Genomic DNA, 22,579 nt, shown 5'->3' on the forward strand with positions numbered 1-22,579 from the left:
AGTGAATGCCTGGCCATCCTGTGTAGTCTAGGCTACCAGCAGGTATAGCCCTTAAGCCAAGTTGAGGCCTGACCCTGACACTTTAGTCTCTAGCACAAGGCTGGCTTTATTCAACTGCAAAGGTTAAATTCTCATTTTTTTACATTGATAAAGTCACACTATTTGAGAAAAAAGGGACTTATAAAAAGGAGCAGCAACATTTACTGAGCCTGTATTATGTACTAAGCAATTTACAGGGGCTTCCCCGGTGGCTCAGCGGCAAAGAATCCATCTGCCAATGCAGGAGACAAAAGAGATGTGGGTTCGATCCCTGGGTCGGAGTAGGAAATAGCAACCTACTCCAGTACACTTGCCTGGGAAATCCCATGGACAGAGGAGCCTGGCCAGCTACAGTCCGTAGGGTCGCAGAGTCGGACTAAAGTGACTGAGCACGCCCAAAGCAATCTACAGGAATAAATTTCATCCCCCACCCCCCACGCCAAAAGTCTATAAACTAGTCTATAATAGTTTCTATATCTATATCTATAATATAGATAAACTATAATCACTTCATTTTGTCAGAGGAGAAACTGAGGCCAGAGAGGTGAAGTTATTCACACAAGATAACACAGCTAGGAAGTTGGGGAGCCAGCATTTAGCACTTGTCTTTGAAAGCCTGTAGCTATAGGGGAAATATGGTGACAGGGAATGTTATTTGAGGGCGTCCTCCCAACCTGTGCAGGAATGTGGAGAGGGGCAGGAACACTTAAGTCATAATGAAACCTTTCTTGATCAACAGTGTATGAACAAATGGAGAGGACTCAGAGGGGTGGATGAAATCTATTGATTGAATGTGTATCCCAGGCACTTCTCAATCAAACAGGACATCTGTTTTCTCAACAGACGACCCCCAAAGAAAGGAACAGTCAGTCTTTGTTTGGAAAAATGCCTTGGGTTGTTTAGAAGGCGAAATCCCCAGGCCTGGGTTTCAGCTGTGGAGGAGGCACCAGAGAAGGGGTGGAGCCTCTGTGCCTGAGTCAGGAGAGCCACTGCTTGCTGCTTTGGAAGGAGGGGGAGTGGTGCGGGGAGTTTAGAGGGGGTGGGGAGGAGGGGAGGTGGACAGGAGGTGTGGGGAAGTGAGAGTCCGGTCTGTTGAGAACAGGAACTCCCTTGTCAGGGCTGTCAGAGGAACTTTAAAAGAATAGGAAGGTCTAACAGGGCTTTAAAGAGCTTATAGTCTCTCCTATGTATATAAATGCTTCCTGAGACCTCACTCGCGCCTCCTTGGTTCTACAGAAAAGTCTACCTGTGAACGGGTTGTGTGAGTAGGATTTTTTACTTTGGTAGAAACTGGTGAAGGAGCTGTGATTCAAGTCTGGATTAACGTAACTGGGCAGAAATCACATGAGCAGAAAGAGACCATAGGAACACCAGTCTCCCAAGGACTGGCTGTAATCTGGGATGGGCTTGTCACAGGCTGTGGACTTCGGGAGTTAAGCCGTCTGACATTGACGGCCAAGGAGACCCTGGTGGCTGATGCAGCCTGCATTGATGGGAAAGGTGTTCTTTATTGCTGATGTTTTAGGGGCTGAGAAGAGCCTTTTCCCAAGACAATGCAAGTGAAAGAAAGAAGATGCCTTTCAAGACTTAACTATATAATGAACAAAGATGCACAAACTCATCCTAAGATACAGAGATAAATCTTGTCAGTGACCATCCAAGAACTTTCCCAATGGCTGGGCCACCTCTGCATGCAGGAGGCAGCCCGAGTACCCGTGCCTGAGCACAATCAATCTTATATAGCTGCACACAGGGAGAAGATACGCTAGTTATATGAATAAATAATTTCTCATAGTAAGTTAATACACTGGTATTCTGAATTCTCTGCCTTTCTAATTTGGTCAATGTGGACCTCTTTTTGGGAAATGACTTCCCTCTTTATGTGCTGATGAAATGAAGTTTTTTACTCTGTCAGGCTGAGAGCTAGGCCTTGACTATAATAAGTTATCAAAATAATGAATGCACTCCACGGATCCCCTTGGGAAATTATTTTATTGGCCATTCCCCCTCTACGTGGCACTCTAACCAATTGGTGGCCCTGCCCAATTTTACAGATGAGAAAACTGAGACCTAGGGTAGTGAAGTCATTTGCTTCATTCTCTTCACACAGAGCTAGAAGTTAAATCTTGATTTGTTTAACTTCAAAGTCTATGCTATTTTCACAATGTTCCACTTCTGACATAGTTGAATAGAAAAGATACATTTTGAAAAGGCATGTATTTATTGAACATTTTGTCAAGTACTGTGAGCCTGTTTCTATCTGCGGTATTTTCAAACTCAGTGATTAATTAATTAATTCATTCATTCATCATCCATCCATCATTTACAGCATTTTTTGAGGATCAGGACCACTATTTGGTACCAAGGAGGCAAACCCTTTGCCCTCAAGGATCTTTCAGTCTGAAGAGTTATCAACAGGCACTGTACTGCTCCTGCTGCTGCCAAGTCGCTTCAGTCATGTCTGACTCTGTGCGACCCCATAGACAGCAGCCCACCAGGCTCCCCCATCCCTGGGATTCTCCAGGCAAGAACACTGGAGTGGGTACTAACACTCCAAATTCTATTTTACACATGAAGTCACTAATGCCAGCCCATAACTCCTCTTTCGAAGATTCTGGCTTAATGAGGTTCCTCTCCACCCCAAGCTCATTTCCTAAACTGAATGGCCTGATGAACAACCTGCTCAATACTGTAGAAGTAAGACATCTGTTTTCACTAGCCAGGACACACTGATTCTTCTTCTGATATTACACCCCATTTTCCCTCTGATGAACCATTCCAAGGGTAGATGAGACTCAGTTCTAGCCAATCACAGCACTGAGTGCTTGTGATCATAGTGACTGGCTCATAGATAGAAATATGACCCAAATTTGGACCAATAAGAATTGGCCCAGGACACTGGCTTAAATAGTTAGGGAAGAGACATTTATTCTTCTCTGCTCATCTTAGACTGGTAAGGATGAAAACTTGGAGTTGCTGGCAGCTGTTTTGCTCTCACTAAGGCAGAGCTTGCCTGAGATTGAAGTCCTTATCAAGGACATCAGAGCTGGAAAATGGACAGTTAGACCCTGATGGCATCCTGTGAGCTGTGCCTAACCTAAACTACCTCTTCACTTTTTGATAACAAAAGTTTCTGTATTCTTTCCCAATCCCAGTTTGATTTGGGTTTTCCACCAGCTGCAAATGAAAAAGATTTGATGGAGCCAAGCACAGACCCCTCATCTCTTGTGACGTCTATCCTTCTTCAGCCACAAACTCCCTTGGATCCTGAGTCTGATCATCAACGGCACCTGTGCCACCTCTAAAGTCGTGGAAAAGGTAATGGCAAACCACTCACCATTCCTGCCTTGAGAACCCCATGAAGAGTATGAAAAGGCAAAAAGATATGACACTGAAAGATAAACCCCCTGCCAGGCCAGTAGGTGTCCAGTATGCTACTGGAGAAGAAGCAGAGAAATAGCTCCAGAAGGAATGAAAAGGCTGAGCCGAAGCAGAAAGGACACCCAGTTGTGGATGTGTCTGCTGGTGAAAGTAAAGTCCAATGCTGTAATGAAGAATATTGCATAGGAACCTGAAATGTTAGGTCCATGAATCAAGGTAAGTTGGAAGTGGTCAAACACAGAGATGGCAAGAGTGAACATCAATATTTGAAACTAGAATGGACAGGAGTGGGTGAATTTAATTCAGATGGCCATTATATCTACTACTGTGGGCAGGAGCCCCTTAGAAGAAATGGAGTAGCCCTCATGGTGAACAAAGAGTCTGAAATGCAGTTGCTGCTGCTAAGTCACTTCAGTCATGCCCAACTCAGTGTGACCCCATAGACAGCAGCCCACTAGGCTCCTCTGACCCTGGGATTCTCCAGGCAAGAACACTGGAGTAGGTTGCCATTTTCTTCTCCAATGCATGAAAGTGAAAAGTCAAAGTGAAGTCGTTCAGTTGTGTCCGACTCTTAGCGACCCCATGGACTGCAGCCTACCAGGCTCCTCCGTCCATGGACTTTTCCAGGCAAGAGTACTGGAGTGGGGTGCCATTGCCTTCTCCGCTGAAATGCAGTACCTGGGTACAATCTCAAAAATGACAGGATGATATTGGTTCATTTCCAAGGCAAGCCATTCAAAATCACACTAATCCAAGTCTATGCCCCAACCAGTAATGCTGAAGAAGCTGAAGTTGAATGGTTCTATGAAGACCTACAAGACCTTCTACAAGACCAAAAAAAAAAAAAAAGTCCTTTTCATCATACGGGACTGTCAAGAGATACCTGGAGTATCTAGGCTGGAGTAATAGGCAAGTTTGGCCTTGGAGTACAAAATGAAACAGAGCAAAGGCCAACAGAGTTTGGCCAAGAGTACGCATTAGTCATACAAAAAACCCTCTTCGAACAACACAAGAGATGACTCTACACATGGACATCACCAGATGGTCAATACTGAAACCAGATTGATTATATTCTTTGAAGCCAAAGATGGAGAAACTCTATACAGTCAGCAAAAACAAAACTGGGAGCTGACTGTGGCTCAGATCATGAGCTCCTTATTGCAAAATTCAGACTTAAATTGAAGAAAGTAGGGAAAACCACTAGGCCATTCAGGTATGATCTAAATCAAATCCCTTATGATTATACAGTGGAAATGACAAATAGATTCAAGTGATTAGATCTCGTAGACAGAGTGCCTGAAGAACTATGGATGGAGGTTCATAACATTGTACAGGAGGTGGTGACCAAAACCATCCCCAAGAAAAAGAAATTTAAGAAAGCAAAAATGGTTGTCTGAGAAGGCCTTACAAACAGTTGAGAAAACAAGAGAAGTGAAAGGAAAAGGAGAAAAGGAAAGATTAGTTCATTTCAATTCAGTCACTCAGTCGTGTCCGACTCTTTTCGATCCCATGAATTGCAGCACACCAGTCCTCCCTGTCCATCACCAACTCCCGGAGTTTACCCAAACTCATGTCCATTGAGTCAGTGATGCCATCCAGCCATCTCATCCTCTGTTGTTCCCTTTTCCTCCTGCCCCCAATCCCTCCCAGCATCAGAGTCTTTTCCAATGAGTTAACTCTTCGCATGAGGTGGCCAAAGTACTGGAGTTTCAGCTTTATCATCATTCCTTCCAAAGAACACCCAGGACTGATCTCCTTTAAAATGGACTAGTTGGATCTCCTTGCAGTCCAAGGGACTCTCAGGAGTCTTCTACAACACCACAGTTCAAAAGCATCAATTCTTCGGTGCTCAGCTTTCTTCAAGTCCAACTCTCACATCCATACATGACCATTGGAAAAACCATAGCCTTGACTAGACAGACCTTTGTTGGCAAAGTAATGTCTCTGCCTTTTAATATGCTATACCCATCTAAATGCAGATTTCCAAAGAACAGCAAGGAGAGATAAGAAAGCCTTCTTAAGTGAATAATGCAAAGAAATAGAGAAAAATAATAGAATGGGAAAGACTAGTGGTCTCTTCAAGAAAATTAGAGATACCAAGAAAATATTTCATGGAAAAATGGGCACAATAAAGGACATAAACAGTATGGACCTAATAGAAGCAGAAGATATTAAGAAGAGGTGGCAAGAATACATAGAAGAACTGTACAAAAAATGTTTAAGGACTCAGATAACCACAATGGTGTGACCATCCACCTAGAGCCAGACATCCTGGAGTGTGAAGTCAAGTGGGCCTTAGGAAGCCTCACTACAAACAAAGCTAGTGGAGGTGATGGAATTCCAGCTGAGCTATTTCAAATCCTAAAAGATGATGCTGTGAAAGTGCTGCACTCAATATGCCAGCAAATTTGGGTAACTCAGCAGTGGCCACAGGACTAGAAAAGGTCAGTTTTCATTCCAGTCCCAAAGAAGGACAATGCCAAAGAATGTTCAAACTACCCCACAATTGGACTCATTTCACATGCTAGCAAAGTAATATTCAAAATCCTTCAAGCGAGGCTTCAACAGTATGTGAACTGAAAACTTCCAGATGTACAAGCTAGATTTAGAAAAGGCAAAGGAACCCAGAGATCAAATTGCCAACATCCATTGGATCATAGAGCAAGCAAGGGAATTCCAGAAAAACATCTACTTCTGCTTCATTGACTACGCCAAAGCCTTTGACTGTGTGGATCACAACAAACTATGAAAAATACTTACAGATGTGGGAATACCAGATCACCTTATCAGTCTCCTGAGAAACCTGTATGCAGGCCAAGAAACAACAGAACTGGACATGGAAGGATGGACTGGTTCAAAATTGGGAAAGGAATATGTCAAGGCTGTATATTGTCACCCTGCTTATTTAACTTATGTGCAGAGTATATCATGCAAAATGCCAGGCTAGATGAAGCACAAGCTGGAAACAAGATTGCCAGGAGAAATATCAATGACCTCAGACATGCAAATAACACCACCCTAATGGCAGAAAGCAAAGAGGAACTAAAGAGCCTCTTGATGAATGTGAAAGAGAAGAGTGAAAAAGCTGACTTAAAACTCAACACTCCAAAAACTTAGATCATGGCATCTGGCCCCATCACATCATGGCAAATAGATGGGGGATAAATGGAAACAGTGTTAGACTTTATTTTCTTGGGTTCCAAAATCACCATGGATGGTTCCTGCAGCCATGAAATTAAAAGACACTTTCTCCTTGGGATGAAAGCTTTGACAAACCTAGACAGTGTATTCGGAGAAGGCAACGGCAACCCACTCCAGTGTTCTTGCCTGGAAAATCCCATGGACGGAGGAGCCTGGTGAGCTGCTGTCTCTGGGGTTGCTAGGAGTTGGACACGACTGAGCGACTTCCCTTTCACTTTTCACTTTCATGCATTGGAGAAGGCAATGGCAACCCACTCCAGTGTTCTTGCCTGGAGAATCCCAGGGACGGGGGAGCCTGGTGGGCTGCTATCTCTGGGATCGCACAGAGTCGGACACGACTGAAGCAACTTAGCAGCAGCAGCAGCAGTGTATTAAAAAGCAGAGACATCACTTTACCAACAAAAGTCCATATAGTCAAAGTTATGGTTTTTCCAGTAGTCATGTATGGATGTGAGAGTTTGAGTTGTAAAGAAGGCTGAGTGCCAAAGAATTGATGCTTTCAAACTGTGGTGCTGGAGAAGACTCTTGAGAGTCCCTTAGATGGCAAGGAAATCAAACCAGTCAATCCTAAAGGGAATCAACCCTGAATATTCATTAGAAGGACTGATGCTGAATCTGAAGCTCCAATACTTTGGCCACCTAATGCAAAGAGCTGACTCATTGGAGTAGACCCTGATGCTGGGAAAGATTGAAGGCAGGAGGAGAAGGGGGCAACAGAGGATGAGCTGGTTGGATGACATCACTGACTCAATGGACATGAATTTGAGCAAACTCTGGGAGATAGTGAAGGACAGGGAAGCCTGGCATGCTGCCGTTCATGGGGTCATAAAGATTCGGACAAGACTGAGCAACTGAACAACAAAATTCTGACTACAGTCCCCTTTCCTGTGTTTCTTGTTCAGCTATTTCTACTTAATTGTTTCTTTTTTCAGGACCTTCTCACTCCTACATTAATGTATGACTTTCCAAATCATTCCAAATCAATGTATGATTTTTCCTTCTTTCCCATCTTGGATTTTACATCATTTTAGCAATACACTTTTCCATATATCAAACTCTCTGGTTTTTCTATCTTTGCATGTCAACCTTGGATGAACCTGGTTATCTGCTGGTATTCAGGTAGCTGAGGACTTGTAAGTGTAACAATAAGGCAGATTTTGAACTATAAATTTATTGACTCCAATCTCAAATGGGCCCTCTAAGCTACCCAGCAGTCCTATGATATTTCTCCAGTCAACTCTCACTCTTTCATCCTCCAAAATTACAAGTTCAGAACTTTGCCATTCCCTTCACACTTTACTTTCCATTTTACTTCTAGACAGTCGATTCAAACTTTTCAACTCTACAATTTTCTATCTTCAGCTCTGTCACAAAATGGATTTTCTGAGGTCATTGATTCCATGTCATTAAATCTAATGGACGTTTTCTGTCCTCAGCCTACTTTACTGAGCAGCCGTGGAGAGTTTTGCCCTCTCTTTTACACCTTTGAGAGTTTATGCTCTTGCTTTGCCTATACCACACTTCCTGGTTTCTCTCCTTTCTCTATAACCACTCTTTCTTTCACCTTTGGAGATTCAAACCCTAACCAGCCTTTAAAAGTTAAAATTCCTTGTAAGTTGGTGCAGCCACTGTAGAAAACAGTATACAGACTCCTCAGAAACTATATAGAAACTAGCTTCTATAGTATAGAAAACTAAATATAGAATTATGATATGATGTGCATATATCCAGACAGAACTATAATTTTAAAAAATACATGCACCTCTATGTCCATAACTTTATTCACAGTAGCCAAGACATGGAAACAATCTAAACATCCATTGATGGATGAACAGATAAAGGAAATGCGGTACCATATACAATGGAATATTACTCAGCCACAAAAACACGAAATAATGCCATTTGCAGCATAGACCCAGGGATTATCATAAGTGAAGTCAGTCAGAAAAAGACATATACCACAGGATATCACATATATGTGGAATCTAAACTATGACACAAATGAATCTAATCTATGAAATAGAATCACCGAGAATAGACTGGTGATTGCCAAAGTGGAGGAGGTTGGAGGAGGGATGGAGTGGGATGTTGGGGTTAGCGCATGTAAGCTTTTATATATAGACTGGATTAAACAACAAAGTCTTGCTTTTTACACAGAGAACTATATATAGTATCCTACGAAGTCAAGTGGGCCTTAGAAAGCATCACTACGAACAAAGCTAGTGGAGGTGATGGAATTCCAGTTGAGCTATTTCAAATCCTGGAAGATGATGCTGTGAAAGGGCTGCACTCAATATGCCAGCTAATTTGGAAAACTCAGCAGTGGCCACAGGACTGGAAAAGGTCAGTTTTCATTCCAATCCCAAAGAAAGGCAATGCCAAAGAATGCTCAAACTACCGCACAATTGCACTCATCTCACACGCTAATAAAGTAATGCTCAAAATTCTCTAAGCCAGGCTTCAGCAATATGTGAACCATGAACTTCCTGATGTTCCAGCTGGTTTTAGAAAAGGCAGAACAACCAGAGATCAAATTGCTAACATCTGCTGGGTCATCAAAAAAGCAAGAGAGTTCCAGAAAAACATCTATTTCTGCTTCATTGACTATGCCAAAGCCTTTGACTGTGTGGATCACAATAAACTGTGGAAAATTCTGAAAGAGATGGGAATACCAGACCACCTGATCTGCCTCTTGAGAAATTTGTATGCAGGTCAGGAAGCAACAGTTAGAACTGGACATGGAACAACAGACTGGTTCCAAATAGGAAAAGGAGTTCGTCAAGGCTGTATATTGTCACCCTGCTTATTTAACTTATATGCAGAGTACATCATGAGAAATGCTGGACTTGAAGAAACACAAACTGGAAGGAAGATTGCTGGGAGAAATATCAATAATCTCAGATATGCAGATGACACCACCCTTATGGCAGAAAGTGAAGAGGAACTCAAAAGCCTCTTGATGAAAGTGAAAGTGGAGAGTGAAAAAGTTGGCTTAAAGCTCAACATTCAGAAAACGAAGATCATGGCATCCGGTCCCACCACTTCATGGGAAATAGATGGGGAAACAGTGGAAACAGTGTCACACTTTATTTTTCTGGGCTCCAAAATCACTACAGATGGTGACTGCAGCCATGAAATTAAAAGACACTCCTTGGAAGGAAAGTTATGACCAACCTAGATAGCATCTTCAAAAGCAGAGACATTCCTTTGCCAACAAAGGTTCGTCTAGTCAAAGCTATGGTTTTTCCAGTGGTCATGTATGGATGTGAGAGTTGGACTGTGAAGAAGGCTGAGTGCCGAAGTATTGATGCTTTTGAACTGTGGTGTTGGAGAAGACTCTTGGGAGTCCCTTGGACTGCAAGGAGATCCAACCAGTCCATTCTGAAGGCAATCAGCCCTGGGATTTATTTCTTTGGAAGGCATGATGCTAAAGCTGAAACTCCAGTACTTTGGCCACCTGATGCGAAGAGTTGACTCATTGGAAAAGACTCTGATGCTGGGAGGGATTGGGGGCAGGAGGAGAAGGGGACGACAGAGGATGAGATGGCTTGATGGCATCACTGACTTGATGAATGTGGGTCTCAGTGAACTCCAGGAGTTGGTGATGGACAGGGAGGCCTGGCGTGCTGCGATTCATGGAATCGCAAAGAGTCGGACATGACTGAGCGACTGATCTGATCTGATCTGATGATGAACCATAATGGGAAAGAATGTAAAAATGAATATAAAGTTAAAATTCTTTATTGGCTCATTCACAGGCTTTCATCTCAGTGTCTTCTCTAAACAATCTCACCTACACATACAGCTTTTTTTAAAAAAAAATTATTTATTTTAATTGGAGGCTAATTACAACATTGTGGTGGATTTTGCCACACATTGACATGAATCAGCCACGGGCGTACATGGTGGCCTATCCCAAACGCCCCTCCCTCCCATCCCATCCCTCAGGGTTGTCCCAGTGCACAGGCTTTGAGTGCCCTGTTTCATGCTTCAAACTTGGACTGGTCATCTACTTCACATATGGTAATATACAGGTTTCAATGCAATTCTCTCAAATCATCCCACCCTCACCTTCTCCCACAGAGTCCAAAAGTCTGTTCTTTATATCTGTGTCTCTCTTACTGTCTTATGTATAGGGTCATTGTTACCATCTTTCTAAACTCCAAATATGTGCATTAATATACTGTTATTGGTGTTTTTCTTTCTGATTTACTTCACTCTGTGTAATAGGCTCCAGTTTCATCCACCTCATTAGAACTGATTCAAATGTATTCTTTTTAATGGCTGAGTAATATTCCATTGTGCATATGTACCACAGCTTTCTTATCCATTTGTCTGCCAATGGACATCTAGGTTGCTTCCATGTCCTGGCTATTGTAAACAGTACTTGTGTTTCTTTCAATTCTGGTTTCCTCAGTGTGTATGCCCAGCAGTGGGATTGCTAGGTCGTTTGGCAATTCTATTTCCAGTTTTTTAAGGAATCTCCATACTGTTCTCCATAGTGGCTGTACTAGTTTGCATTCCCACCAACAGTGTAAGAGGGTTCCCTTTTCTCCACACCCTCTCCAGCATTTATTGTTTATAGGCTTTTTGATAGCAGCCATTCTGACCAGAGTGAGACGGTACCTCATTGTGGTTTTGATTTGCATTTCTCTGATAATGAGTGATGTTGAGCATCTTTTCATGTGTTTGTTAGCCATCTGTATGTCTTCTTTGGAGAAATGTCCGTTTAGTTCTTTGGCCCATTTTTTGATTGGGTTGTTTCACCTACACATATAGCTTTAAGTACCATTTATATATATCTGCCTGCAATGCAGGAGACCCAAGTTCAATCCCTGAGTTGGGAAGATCCCCTGAAGAAAGGCACAGCAATCCTTTTCAGTATTTGTGCCTGGAGAAGCCCATGGACAGAGGAGCCTGGCAGGCTACAGTCCAGAGGGTCCCAAAGAGGCGGACAGGATTGAGCAACTCACACTTTCACTTTCATACATAGATGACTCATTGCTCTGCCTCCAATCCAGACCCTTCTGAACTCCAGACCCACATATCAACTCCCTACTTGATATCTTTCTAACGTGTACAAGTCCATACTCATAGTCTCCTTTCCCCAGCCCCATTACAGCATTCCCTGTTATTGTGAACAGTACTACCATCCATCCGTCTGGATATATGTTATAAAAGTATCCTTGATATCTTTCTCTCTTGCCTTATTTATGCAATTCTTCACCAAATCATCTTTTCTTAATCTCTTAAATATCTCCAGGATCCATTGAGCTCTTTCCCTTTTGATATTAGCACCCTAGTTCAAAGTATCATTATCTCTTGTTTAACCCACACAATCAACTACTAATTGATCTTTACTTATTTTCTTTCTTCTTCAGGAGTGAAATCAAATTTCTCTTTTCAAGACACATATCCTGTTTGAATGACAAATCCTCTTACCAGGGTCTGCCAGCCTCGCATAGTCTGGTTGTTATCTTCCTTTCCCCCTTCATGCACCACATTCCTTGCTGTCTCTACTCCAGCCATATTGGCTTTCTATTTCTCAAATATTCTTTGCACTCCTATCATAGGCTTTTGCACATGTAATTAATTCCTTCTCTCTAGAAGCTGCTGCTGCTGCTGCTAAGTCACTTCAGTCATGTCCGACTCTGTGCGACCCCATAGATGGCAGCCCAACAGGCTCCCCCATCCCTGGGATTCTCCAGGCAAGAACACTGGAGTGGGTTGCCATTTCCTTCTCCAATGCATTAAAGTGAAAAGTGAAAGAAGTCGCTCAGTCGTGTCCGACTCTTATCGACCCCATGGACTGCAGCCTACCAGGCTCCTCCATCCGTGGGATTTTCCAGGCAAGAGTACTGGAGTGGGGTGCCATTGCCTTCTCTGCTCTAGAAGCTACTAAAGTTCTATTTTTGACTGGTTCACATTGACTTATCCTTTGGGTCTTAGCTCAAGTACCACTTCCTCAGGAAAGCATTCCCCAACTTTCCTAGCTGTCACTGCACCCATTAGAGGGTCCCTCAGCACCTCATAATCCCTTTTGTCAAAGTTGTAACTTTCACTTTTGGTGGTAAATTTATTTCATGTCTTTTGATGCCATCAGATTGTTTAAAAAAAAAAAAAAAAGGCAACGAGGACTGAGACCATATTTTCATTGCCAAAGCCCCAGAGCCTAATATATTGTCTGGCATCTAGAAGGCACGGGATCAATATTTGTTAGGTAAGTGAATAAAGATGTTACATTCCCACTGTCTGAGGAACCCATGGGTTTAGACTTTTAGAGACAGGAAAATTAAATATTAGTCATTATAAGGAACTTTAGGCCCCCTATCCATAGTTATGTTAACCCTAGTCTAATTATGTGACCCACACCTTCCGTTGTATCACTCTCCCTCCCATCAGGCTGTGGTGATGGGTTGTGCTTAAACCCTCCGACATAGAGTGTGTTTGCTGCAGAGTAGCATGTGACCAAGGGGCTCAGTTTGACTGACTGGTATCTTAGGGGTGAGATGCTTGACCTCATTAGCACCACACTTTGGACACATAGTAGACTCTACTGAGTGCTGACAAAGGAGAACTCATGACCCTTCTATCCCGCAAGCCCTGCTTTGCTGAAAACTTTGCAGTCAGTGGGGCTGGATGTAGAGGCAGGGGCTACAGCCCGTATTTCCTATCTCATCACCTTCTGGCAGCTCCTGATAAACCAAGAAACTTCTTTGGCAAAGGTGCTTCAGGGATCACATAAATCTTAGCAAATCAGCCCTTGTTGGTTCTCCTAGGTCAGGAGATAGCAACTCTTAAAATACACACACACATTCACCTACCTTGCTTCTTGTCTCAGTCAAAAGCTAATGAATGTAAATTGATACAGCCATTTTGGAGAACAGTATGGAGATTCCTTTAAAAACTAGGAATAAAACTACCATATGACCCAGCAGTCCTGCTACTGGGTGTATACCCAGAGAAAAACCACAATTCAGAAAGACACATGGGCCCTAATGTTCACTGCAGCACTATTTACAACAGCCAGGATGTGGAAGCAACCTAGACGTCCATCGACAGACGAATGGATGAAGACAGTGTAGTCCATACACACAATGGAATGTTCCTCAGCCACAGAAAGGAACGGATTTGAGTCAGTGGCAGTGAGGTGGATGAAGCTAGAGCCTGTTTAAAGCAAGTCAGAAAGAGAAAAACAAATATCATATTAATGCATATATATGGAATCCAGAAAAAATAGTACTGATGAACCTATTTGCAGGGAAGGAATGGAGACACAGGTGGATAATGGACTTGTGGACACAGCAGGGGAAGGAGAGGACGGGATGAATTGAGAAAGTAGTATTCACATATATACACTGTCGTGGCTAAAATAAATAACTAGTGGGAAGCTTCTGTATAACACAGGGAGCCCGAGTCCAGTACTCTATGGCCACCTAGAGGGGTGGGATGGGAGCGGGGAGGGAGGCTAAGAGGGAGGGGAGATATATATATATATGTATATATATATATATATATATATATATATAATTATGACTGATTTGCATTGTTGTACAGCAGAAACCAACAATATTATAAAGCAATTATCCTCCAATTAAAAAAATAAAAAGAGCTAATGCCACCATTCCCTCCACTCAGGTACTTCACCATATCGATTCTCTAGGGGGAAAGATCCCTACATTTCAGGAGCTGACAGAAACTTGAAGTTCCCTAATTTAGGAGTGGGGTAATTATGCCCCTTACCCAACACATGTTCAGCCACCTCTGAGTGAAAAAAATCTCCAAAATGTCACCCCCCAAATTTAAGAAATTAAAATACAGTGTCTGTTCCTAGTTAAAGAAGTTTTGTCTCAAAAACCATCTTTCATAATTCAGGAAGAAGGCAAGGAAAAAGGGGGAAGCAGCATTATTGCTATTTTAAAGCTGAAATGTACACATATATGAGTCATCCTGACGCACGATTTTTTTTTTTCTTGGTTTGCACTATCATTTTTACGACTCAAATTTTCTTGTGTGTGTGAAACAGAAAAAGTAGATCTTAGAGACACATGAAGGGCATAGGCCTGGGAACACCTCTGTAGTGCGGTAAATCAACTTAGGACATGACCATTTTCTGATTTCAAACACTATGAGGAAGGCCGAAACTAGTCCAGAGGAAGAAAGAAACAATCAAGGGCATTTTCCCACGTGTAGATATCGCCAACTTATAGAATCACCGTAGGACTGAAAAGACCATCTTCTTTTCCTTTCGGAAATCATTTAATGTTTTCAAGATTTAGGCTGAGTCATAATAGATCTGAGTTAGTTTATTCCACATCGCTTCCCTTTAATGAGGGAGGGGCTCCAAAATCACTACAGATGGTGACTGCAGCCATGGAATTAAAAGATGGTTTCTCCTTGGAAGGAAAGCTATGACAAACCTAGACAGTGTATTAAAAAGCAGAGACATCACTTTGCCAACAAAGGTCCATATAGTTAAAGCTATGGTTTTTCTAGTAGTCATGTGTGGATGTGAGAGTTGGACCATAAAGAAGGCTGAGTGCCGAAGAATTTATGCTTTCAAACTGTGGTGCTGGAGAAGACTCTTGAGAGTCCCTTGCAGTCCAATCAGACCAGTCAATCCTAGGGGAAATCAACCCTGAATACTCACTGGAAGTACTGATGGTGAAGCTCCAATACTCTGGCCAACTGATGCAAACAGCTGACTCATTGGAAAAGGCCCTGATGCTGAGAAAGACTGAAGGCAAAAGGAGGGAGTGGCAGAGGATGAGATGGTTAGATAGCATCACTAACTCAATGGACATGAATTTGCTCAAACTCAGAGATATTTCAGTACCAAGGAGCCTGTGTGCTGCAGTCCATGGGGTCACAAAGAGTTGGATATGACTTAGCAACTGAACAATAATAACAACATTTGCACTGATACTTACTGCATGTAAAATTGTGTCCTTTTGGTTAACCACTTAAAATATTATACAAAATATTATTGATTATGGTAAAAATTTTTGTCATGATTTTTTATGACCTTTGTTAGATAGTGAGATAACAGTATAAAAGCTGTCTTTTGGTTGAAACCTTTCATCCATTTACATTTAGAGTAATTACTGATATGTATGTTCTTATTGCCATTTTAATTGTTTTGGGGTTGTTTTTATAGTGTGTGATTTTTTTTTTTTGGTTGTTTTCTCCTGTGCTTTGATGACTTTCTTTAGTGTTATATTTGGATTCCTTTTTTCTTTCTCTGTGTGTATTTACTATATATTTTTGTTTTGTGGTTATCATGAGGTTTTTTAATATAGCAGTCTATATACATGATAAAGTTTCTGACTTCTTAATTTTAAATGCATTTTAACAGCCCTGCATTTGTACTCTTCTCCTCTTATGATTACTGATCTTAATATTATGTTACACCTCCATTTTTGTGTATCCCTTAACTGCTTATTGTGGATATAGTTGATTTAGTACTTTTGTCTTTTATCCCCCTGCTAACTGTGTGTGTGGATGATTTCCTACCTTTTCTGTATGTTGGCCTTTACTATTGAGCTATTTCATAATTTTCTTGTTTCTAGTTGTGCCCTTTTCTTTTTCACTAAGGCAAGTTCCCTTAACATGTGCCGTAAAGCTGGTTTGGTGGTACCAAACTCTTTTAGCTTTTGCTTGTCTGTAAATCTTTTGATCTCTCAGTCAAATCTGACTTGGAGCCTTGCTGGGTAGAGTATTCTTGATTGTAGGTTTTTTCCCTTTTATCACTTTAAATACATCAGTACATCATGCCACTCCCTTCTGCCCTGCAGTTTCTGCTGAAGTCAGCTCATAGCCTTATGGAATTCCCTTGTCTTAGTCATAGCAATCAGAGAAGAAAAAAAAGAATCCAAATTGGAAAAGTAAAACTGTCACTGTCTGAAAATGATGTGATACTATACATCAGATCAGATCAGTCACTCAGTCGTGTCTGACTCTTTGCGACCCCATGAATCGCAGCACGCCAGGCCTCCCTGTCCATCACCAACTCCCGGAGTTCACTCAGACTCACGTCCATCGAGTCAGTGATGCCATCCAGCCATCTCATCCTCTGTTGTCCCCTTTTACTCTTGCCCCAAATCCCTCCCAGCATCAGAGTCTTTTCCAATGAGTCAACTCTTCGCATCAGGTGGCCAAAGTACTGGAGTTTCAGCTTTAGCATCATTCCTTCCAAAGAAATCCTAGGGCTGATCTCCTTCAGAATGGACTGGTTGGATCTCCTTGCAGTCCAAGGGACTCCCAAGAGTCTTCTCCAACATCACAGTTCAAAAGCATCAATTCTTCGGCACTCAGCCTTCTTCACAGTCCAACTCTCACATCCATACATGACCACAGGAAAAACCATAGCTTTGACTAGACGGACCTTTGTTGGCAAAGTAATGTCTCTGCTTTTCAATATGCTATCTAGGTTGGTCATAACTTTCCTTCCAAGGAGTAAGCGTCTTTTAATTTCATGGCTGCAGTCACCATCTGTAGTGATTTTGGAGCCCAGAAAAATAAAGTCTGACACTGTTTCCACTGTTTCCCCATCTATTTCCCATGAAGTGATGGGACCAGATGCCATGATCTTCGTTTTCTGAATGTTGAGCTTTAAGCCAACTTTTTCACTCTTCACTTTCACTTTCATCAAGAGGCTTTTGAGTTCCTCTTCACTTTCTGCCATAAGGGTGGTGTCATCTGCATATCTGAGGTTATTGATATTTCTCCCGGCAATCTTGATTCCAGCTTATGCTTCTTCCAGCCCAGCATTTCTCATGATGTACTCTGCATAGAAGTTAAATAAGCAGGGTGACAATATACAGCCTTGACATACTCCTTTTCCTACTTGGAACCAGTCTGTTGTTCCATGTCCAGTTCTAACTGTTGCTTCCTGACCTGCATATAGATTTCTCAAGAGGCAGATCAGGTGGTCTGGTATTCCCATCTCTTTCAGAATTTTCCACAGTTTATTGTGATCCACACAGTCAAAGGCTTTGGCATAGTCAATAAAGCAGAAATAGATGTTTTTCTGGAACTCTCTTGCTTTTTCCATGATCCAGTAAATGCTGGCAATTTGATCTCTGGTTCCTCTGCCTTTTCTAAAACCAGCTTGAACATCAGGAAGTTCCCGGTTCACATATTGCTGAAGCCTGGCTTGGAGAATTTTGAGCATTACTTTACTAGCATGTGAGATGAGTGCAATTGTGCAGTAGTTTGGGAGAAGGCAATGGCACCCCACTACAGTACTCTTGCCTGGAAAATCCCATGGACAGAGGAGCCTAATAGGCTGCAGTCCATGGGGTCACTAAGAGTCAGACACAACTGAGTGACTTCACTTTCACTTTTCACTTTCATGCATTGGAGAAGGAAATGGCAACCCACTCCAGTGTTCTTGCCTAGAGAATCCCAGGGACGGGGGAGCCTGGTGGGCTGCCGTCTCTGGGGTCACACAGAGTCGGACACGACTGAAGCGACTTAGCAGCAACAGCAGTGCAGTAGTTTGAGCATTCTTTGGTATTGCCTTTCTTTGGGATTGGAATGAAAACTGACCTTTTCCAGTCTTGTGGCCACTGCTGAGTTTTCCAAATTTGCTGGCATATTGAGTGCAGCACTTTCACAGCATCATCTTTCAGGATTTGGAATAGCTCAACTGGAATTCTATCACCTCCACTAGCTTTGTTCGTAGTGATGCTTTCTAAGGCCCACTTGACTTCACATTCCAGGATGTCTGGCTCTAGATGAGTGATCACACCATCGTGATTATCTGGGTCGTGAAGATCTTTTTTGTATAGTTCTTCTGTGTATTCTTGCCACCTCTTCTTAATATCTTCTACTTCTGTTAGGTCCATACCATTTCTGTCCTTTATAGAGCCCATCTTTGCATGAAATGTTCCTTTGGTATCTCTGATTTTCTTGAAGAGATCTCTAGTCTTTCCCATTCTGTTGTTTTCCTCTATTTCTTTGTATTGATCGCTGAAGAAGGCTTTCTTATCTCTTCTTGCTATTATTTGGAACTCTGCATTCAGATGTTTATATCTTTCCTTTTTCCCTTTGGTTTTTGCTTCTCTTCTTTTCACAGCTATTTGTAAGGCCTCCCCAGACAGCCATCTTGCTTTTTTGCATTTCTTTTCCATGGGGATGGTCTTGATACCTGTCTCTTGTACAATGTCAAGAACCTCATTCCATAGTTCATCAGGCACTCTATCAGATCTAGGCCCTTAAATCTATTTCTCACTTCCACTGTATAATCATAAGGGATTTGACTTAGGTCATACCTGAATCGTCTAGTGGTTTTCCCTACTTTCTTCAATTTAAGTCTGATTTTGGCAATGAGGAGTTCATGGTCTGAGCCACAGTCAGCTCCTGGTCTTGTTTTTGCTGCCTGTATAGAGCTTCTCCATCTTTGGCTGCAAAGAATATAATCAATCTAATTTCGGTGTTGACCATCTGGTGTTGTCCATGTATAGAGTCTTCTCTTGTGTTGTTGGAAGAGGGTGTTTGTTATGACCAGTGCATTTTCTTGGCAAAACTCTATTAGTCTTTGCCCTGCTTCATTCCGTATTCCAACGCCAAATTTGCCTGTTATTCCAGGTGTTTCTTGACTTCCTACTTTTGCATTCCAGTCCCCTATAATGAAAAGGACATCTTTTTTGGGTGTTAGTTCTAAAAGGTCTTGTAGGTCTTCATAGAATCGTTCAACTTCAGCTTCTTCAGCATTACTGGTTGGGGCATAGACTTGATTTCTCTTTTAAATCTTTTGTTAGTGTATAGAAATATAAGAGATTTCTGTGTATTTTATATCCTGCAATATTCCAAATTTATTGATGAGTTCTAGAAGTTTTCTGGTAGCATTTTAGGATTTTCTATGCTACCAGAAAACTTCTAGAACTCATCAATAAATTTGGAATTTTGCAGGATATAAAATACACAAAAATCTCTTATATTTCTATATACTAACAAAAGATTTAAAAGAGAAATCAAGGAAACAATCTCATTTGCCATCACTTACAAAGGAATAAAATACCTAGGAATAAACCTAAGGAGGCAAAAACCTCTATTCAGAAAACTACAGAATGCTGATGAAAGAAATCAAAGATGGCACAAACAGAAGAGATATACCACGTCCTTGAATTGAAGAATCAATATCGTGAAAATGATTATACAACCCCAAATAATCTGCAGATTCAATGCAATGCTATAAAATTACCAATGGCATTTTTCACAGAACTAAAACAAAGTATTCTACAATTTGTATGGAAACAAAAAAGACCCCAAATAGCCTAAGCAATCTTAAGAAAGAAAATGAGCTGGAGGAATCAGGCTCTCTGACTTCAGACTATACTACAAAGCTATGGTTATTAAAACAGTATAGTACTGGCACAAAAACAGAAATGTGAATCAGTGGAACAGGCTAGAAGTCCAGAGATAAACACATGCACTTGTGGTTACCTAATCTGTGACAAAGGGGGCAAAAATACATGGTGGAGAAAAGAAAGTTTCTTCAATCCTGGGAAAAGTGGACTGTTACATGTAAAAGAATGAAATTAAAACACTAACACCATATACAAAAATAAACTCAAAATGGATCAAAGACATACATGTAAGGTTGGATACTATAAAACTCTTAGAGGAAAACATAGGCAAAGCACTCTGACATAAATCTCAGGAGTATCATTTTTTTATCTACCTCCTAGAGTGATGAAAATAATAACAAAAGTAAACAAGTGGAACTTAATTAAACTTAAAAGCTTTTGTACAGCAAAGGAAACCATAAACAAAATGAAAAAACAACCCACAGAATCAGAGAAATGAAATGACCTACAAGGGATTTAATCTCCAAAATATACACTCTCATGCAGCTCAATAACAAATAGGTGGAAGGTCTAAATACACTTTTCTCTAAAGAAGACATACAGATGGCCAAATAGCATATGTAAAGATGCTCAGCATCACTAATTGTTAGAGAAATGCAAATAAAAGCTACAATGAGGTATCACCTCACACAGTCCAGAATGGTCATCATCAAAAAATCTGCAAGCAATAAATGCTAGTGAGGGTGTGGAGAAAAGGAAACCCTACTACACTGTTGGTGGGAATGTACATTGGTACAACTATTATGGAGAACAGTATGAAGGTAACTTACAAAACTAGACACAGTACTTCCCTGGTGGATCAGTGGTAAAGAATCTGCCTGCAGTGTGGGAGACCCAAGTTCAATCCCTGGGTTGGGAAGACCCTGGAGAAGGAAATGGCAACCCACTCCAGTATTCTTGCCTGGAGAATCCCATGGACAAAGGAGCCTAGAAGGCTACAGTCCATGGGGCCGAAAAGAGTCGGACACAATAGTGCAGCTATCACTTCACTTCACTTCACTTCACTTGGTTCAGTTCAGTTGAGTCGCTCAGTCGTGTCCGACTCTTTGAGACCCCATGAATTGCAGCATGCCAGGCCTCCCTGTCCATCACCAACTCCCAGAGTTTACCCAAACTCATGTCCATCAAGTCAGTGATGCCAAACAGCCATCTCATCCTCTGTCGTCCCCTTCTCCTCCTGCCCCCAATCCTTCCCAGCATCAGAGTCTTTTCCATGAGTCAACTCTTTGCATGAGGTGGCCAAAGTATTGGAGTTTCAGCTTTAGCATCAGTTCTTCCAATGAACACCCAGACCTGATCTCCTTTAGAATGGACTGGTTGGATCTCCTTACAGTCCAAGGGACTCTCAAGAGTCTTCTCCAACACCACAGTTCAAAAGCATCAATTCTTCGGTGCTCAGCTTTCTTCACAGTCCAACTCTCACATCCATACATGACCACAGGAACAACCATAGCCTTGACTAGACGGACCTTTGTTGGCAAAGTAATGTCTCTGCTTTTCAATATGCTATCTAGGTTGGTCATAACTTTCCTTCCAAGGAGAAAGTGTCTTTTAATTTCGTGGCTGCAATCACCATCTGCAGTGATTTTGGAGCCCCCAAAAATAAAGTCTGACACTATTTCCACTGTTTCCCCATCTATTTCCCATTAAATGATGGGACCAGATGCCCTGGTCTTAGTTTTCTGAATGTTGAGCTTTAAGCCAACTTTTTTACTCTCCTCTTTCACTTTCATCAAGAGGCCCTTTAGTTCTTTGCTTTCCGCCATAAGGGTGGTGTCATCTGCATATCTGAGGTTATTGATATTTCTCCCAGCAATCTTGATTCAAGCTTGTGCTTCTTCCAGTCCAGCGTTTCTCATGATGTACTCTGCATTTAAGTTAAATAAGCAGGGTGACAATATACAGCCTTGATGTACTCCTTTTCCTATTTGGAACCAGTCTGTTGTTCCATGTCCAGTTCTAACTGTTGCTTCCTGACCTGCATATAGGTTTCTCAAGAGGCAGGTCAGGTGGTCTGGTATTCCCATCTCTTTCAGAATTTTCCACAGTTTATTGTGATCCACACAGTCAAAGGCTTTGGCATAGTCAATAAAGCAGAAATAGATGTTTTTCTGGAACTCTCTTGCTTTTTCCATGATCCAGTGGATGCTGGCAATTTGATCTCTGGTTCCTCTGCCTTTTCTAAATCCAGTTTGAACAACTTGAAGTTCACGGTTCACATATTGTTGAAACCTGGCTTGGAGAATTTTGAGCATTACTTTACTAGCGTGTGAGATGAGTGCAATTGTGCGGTAGTTTGAACATTCTTTGGCATTGCCTTTCTTTGGGATTGGAATGAAAAGTGACCTTTTCCAGTCTTGTGGCCACTGCTGAGTTTTCCAAATTTGCTGGCATATTGAGTGCAGCACTTTCACAGCATCATCTTTCAGGATTTGGAATAGCTCAACTGGAATTCTATCACCTCCACTAGCTTTGTTCGTAGTGATGCTTTCTAAGGCCCGCTTGACTTCACATTCCAGGATGTCTGGCTCTAGATGAGTGATCACACCATCGTGATTATCTGGGTCATGAAGATCTTTTTTGTA

General features: G+C 41.8%; 1 protein-coding gene across 2 annotated transcripts in view; it reads right to left on the bottom strand.

The window, feature by feature from the left end:
• SLC46A2 (solute carrier family 46 member 2) overlaps nucleotides 1-22,579 on the bottom strand; it is an 84,014-nt gene that overhangs the window by 14,558 nt on the left and 46,877 nt on the right. The gene's annotated exons all lie outside the window — the stretch shown is intronic.

Source organism: Bos taurus, chromosome 8 (assembly GCF_002263795.3).
Source record: "Bos taurus isolate L1 Dominette 01449 registration number 42190680 breed Hereford chromosome 8, ARS-UCD2.0, whole genome shotgun sequence".
In the NCBI taxonomy this organism is placed as follows: domain Eukaryota; kingdom Metazoa; phylum Chordata; class Mammalia; order Artiodactyla; family Bovidae; genus Bos; species Bos taurus.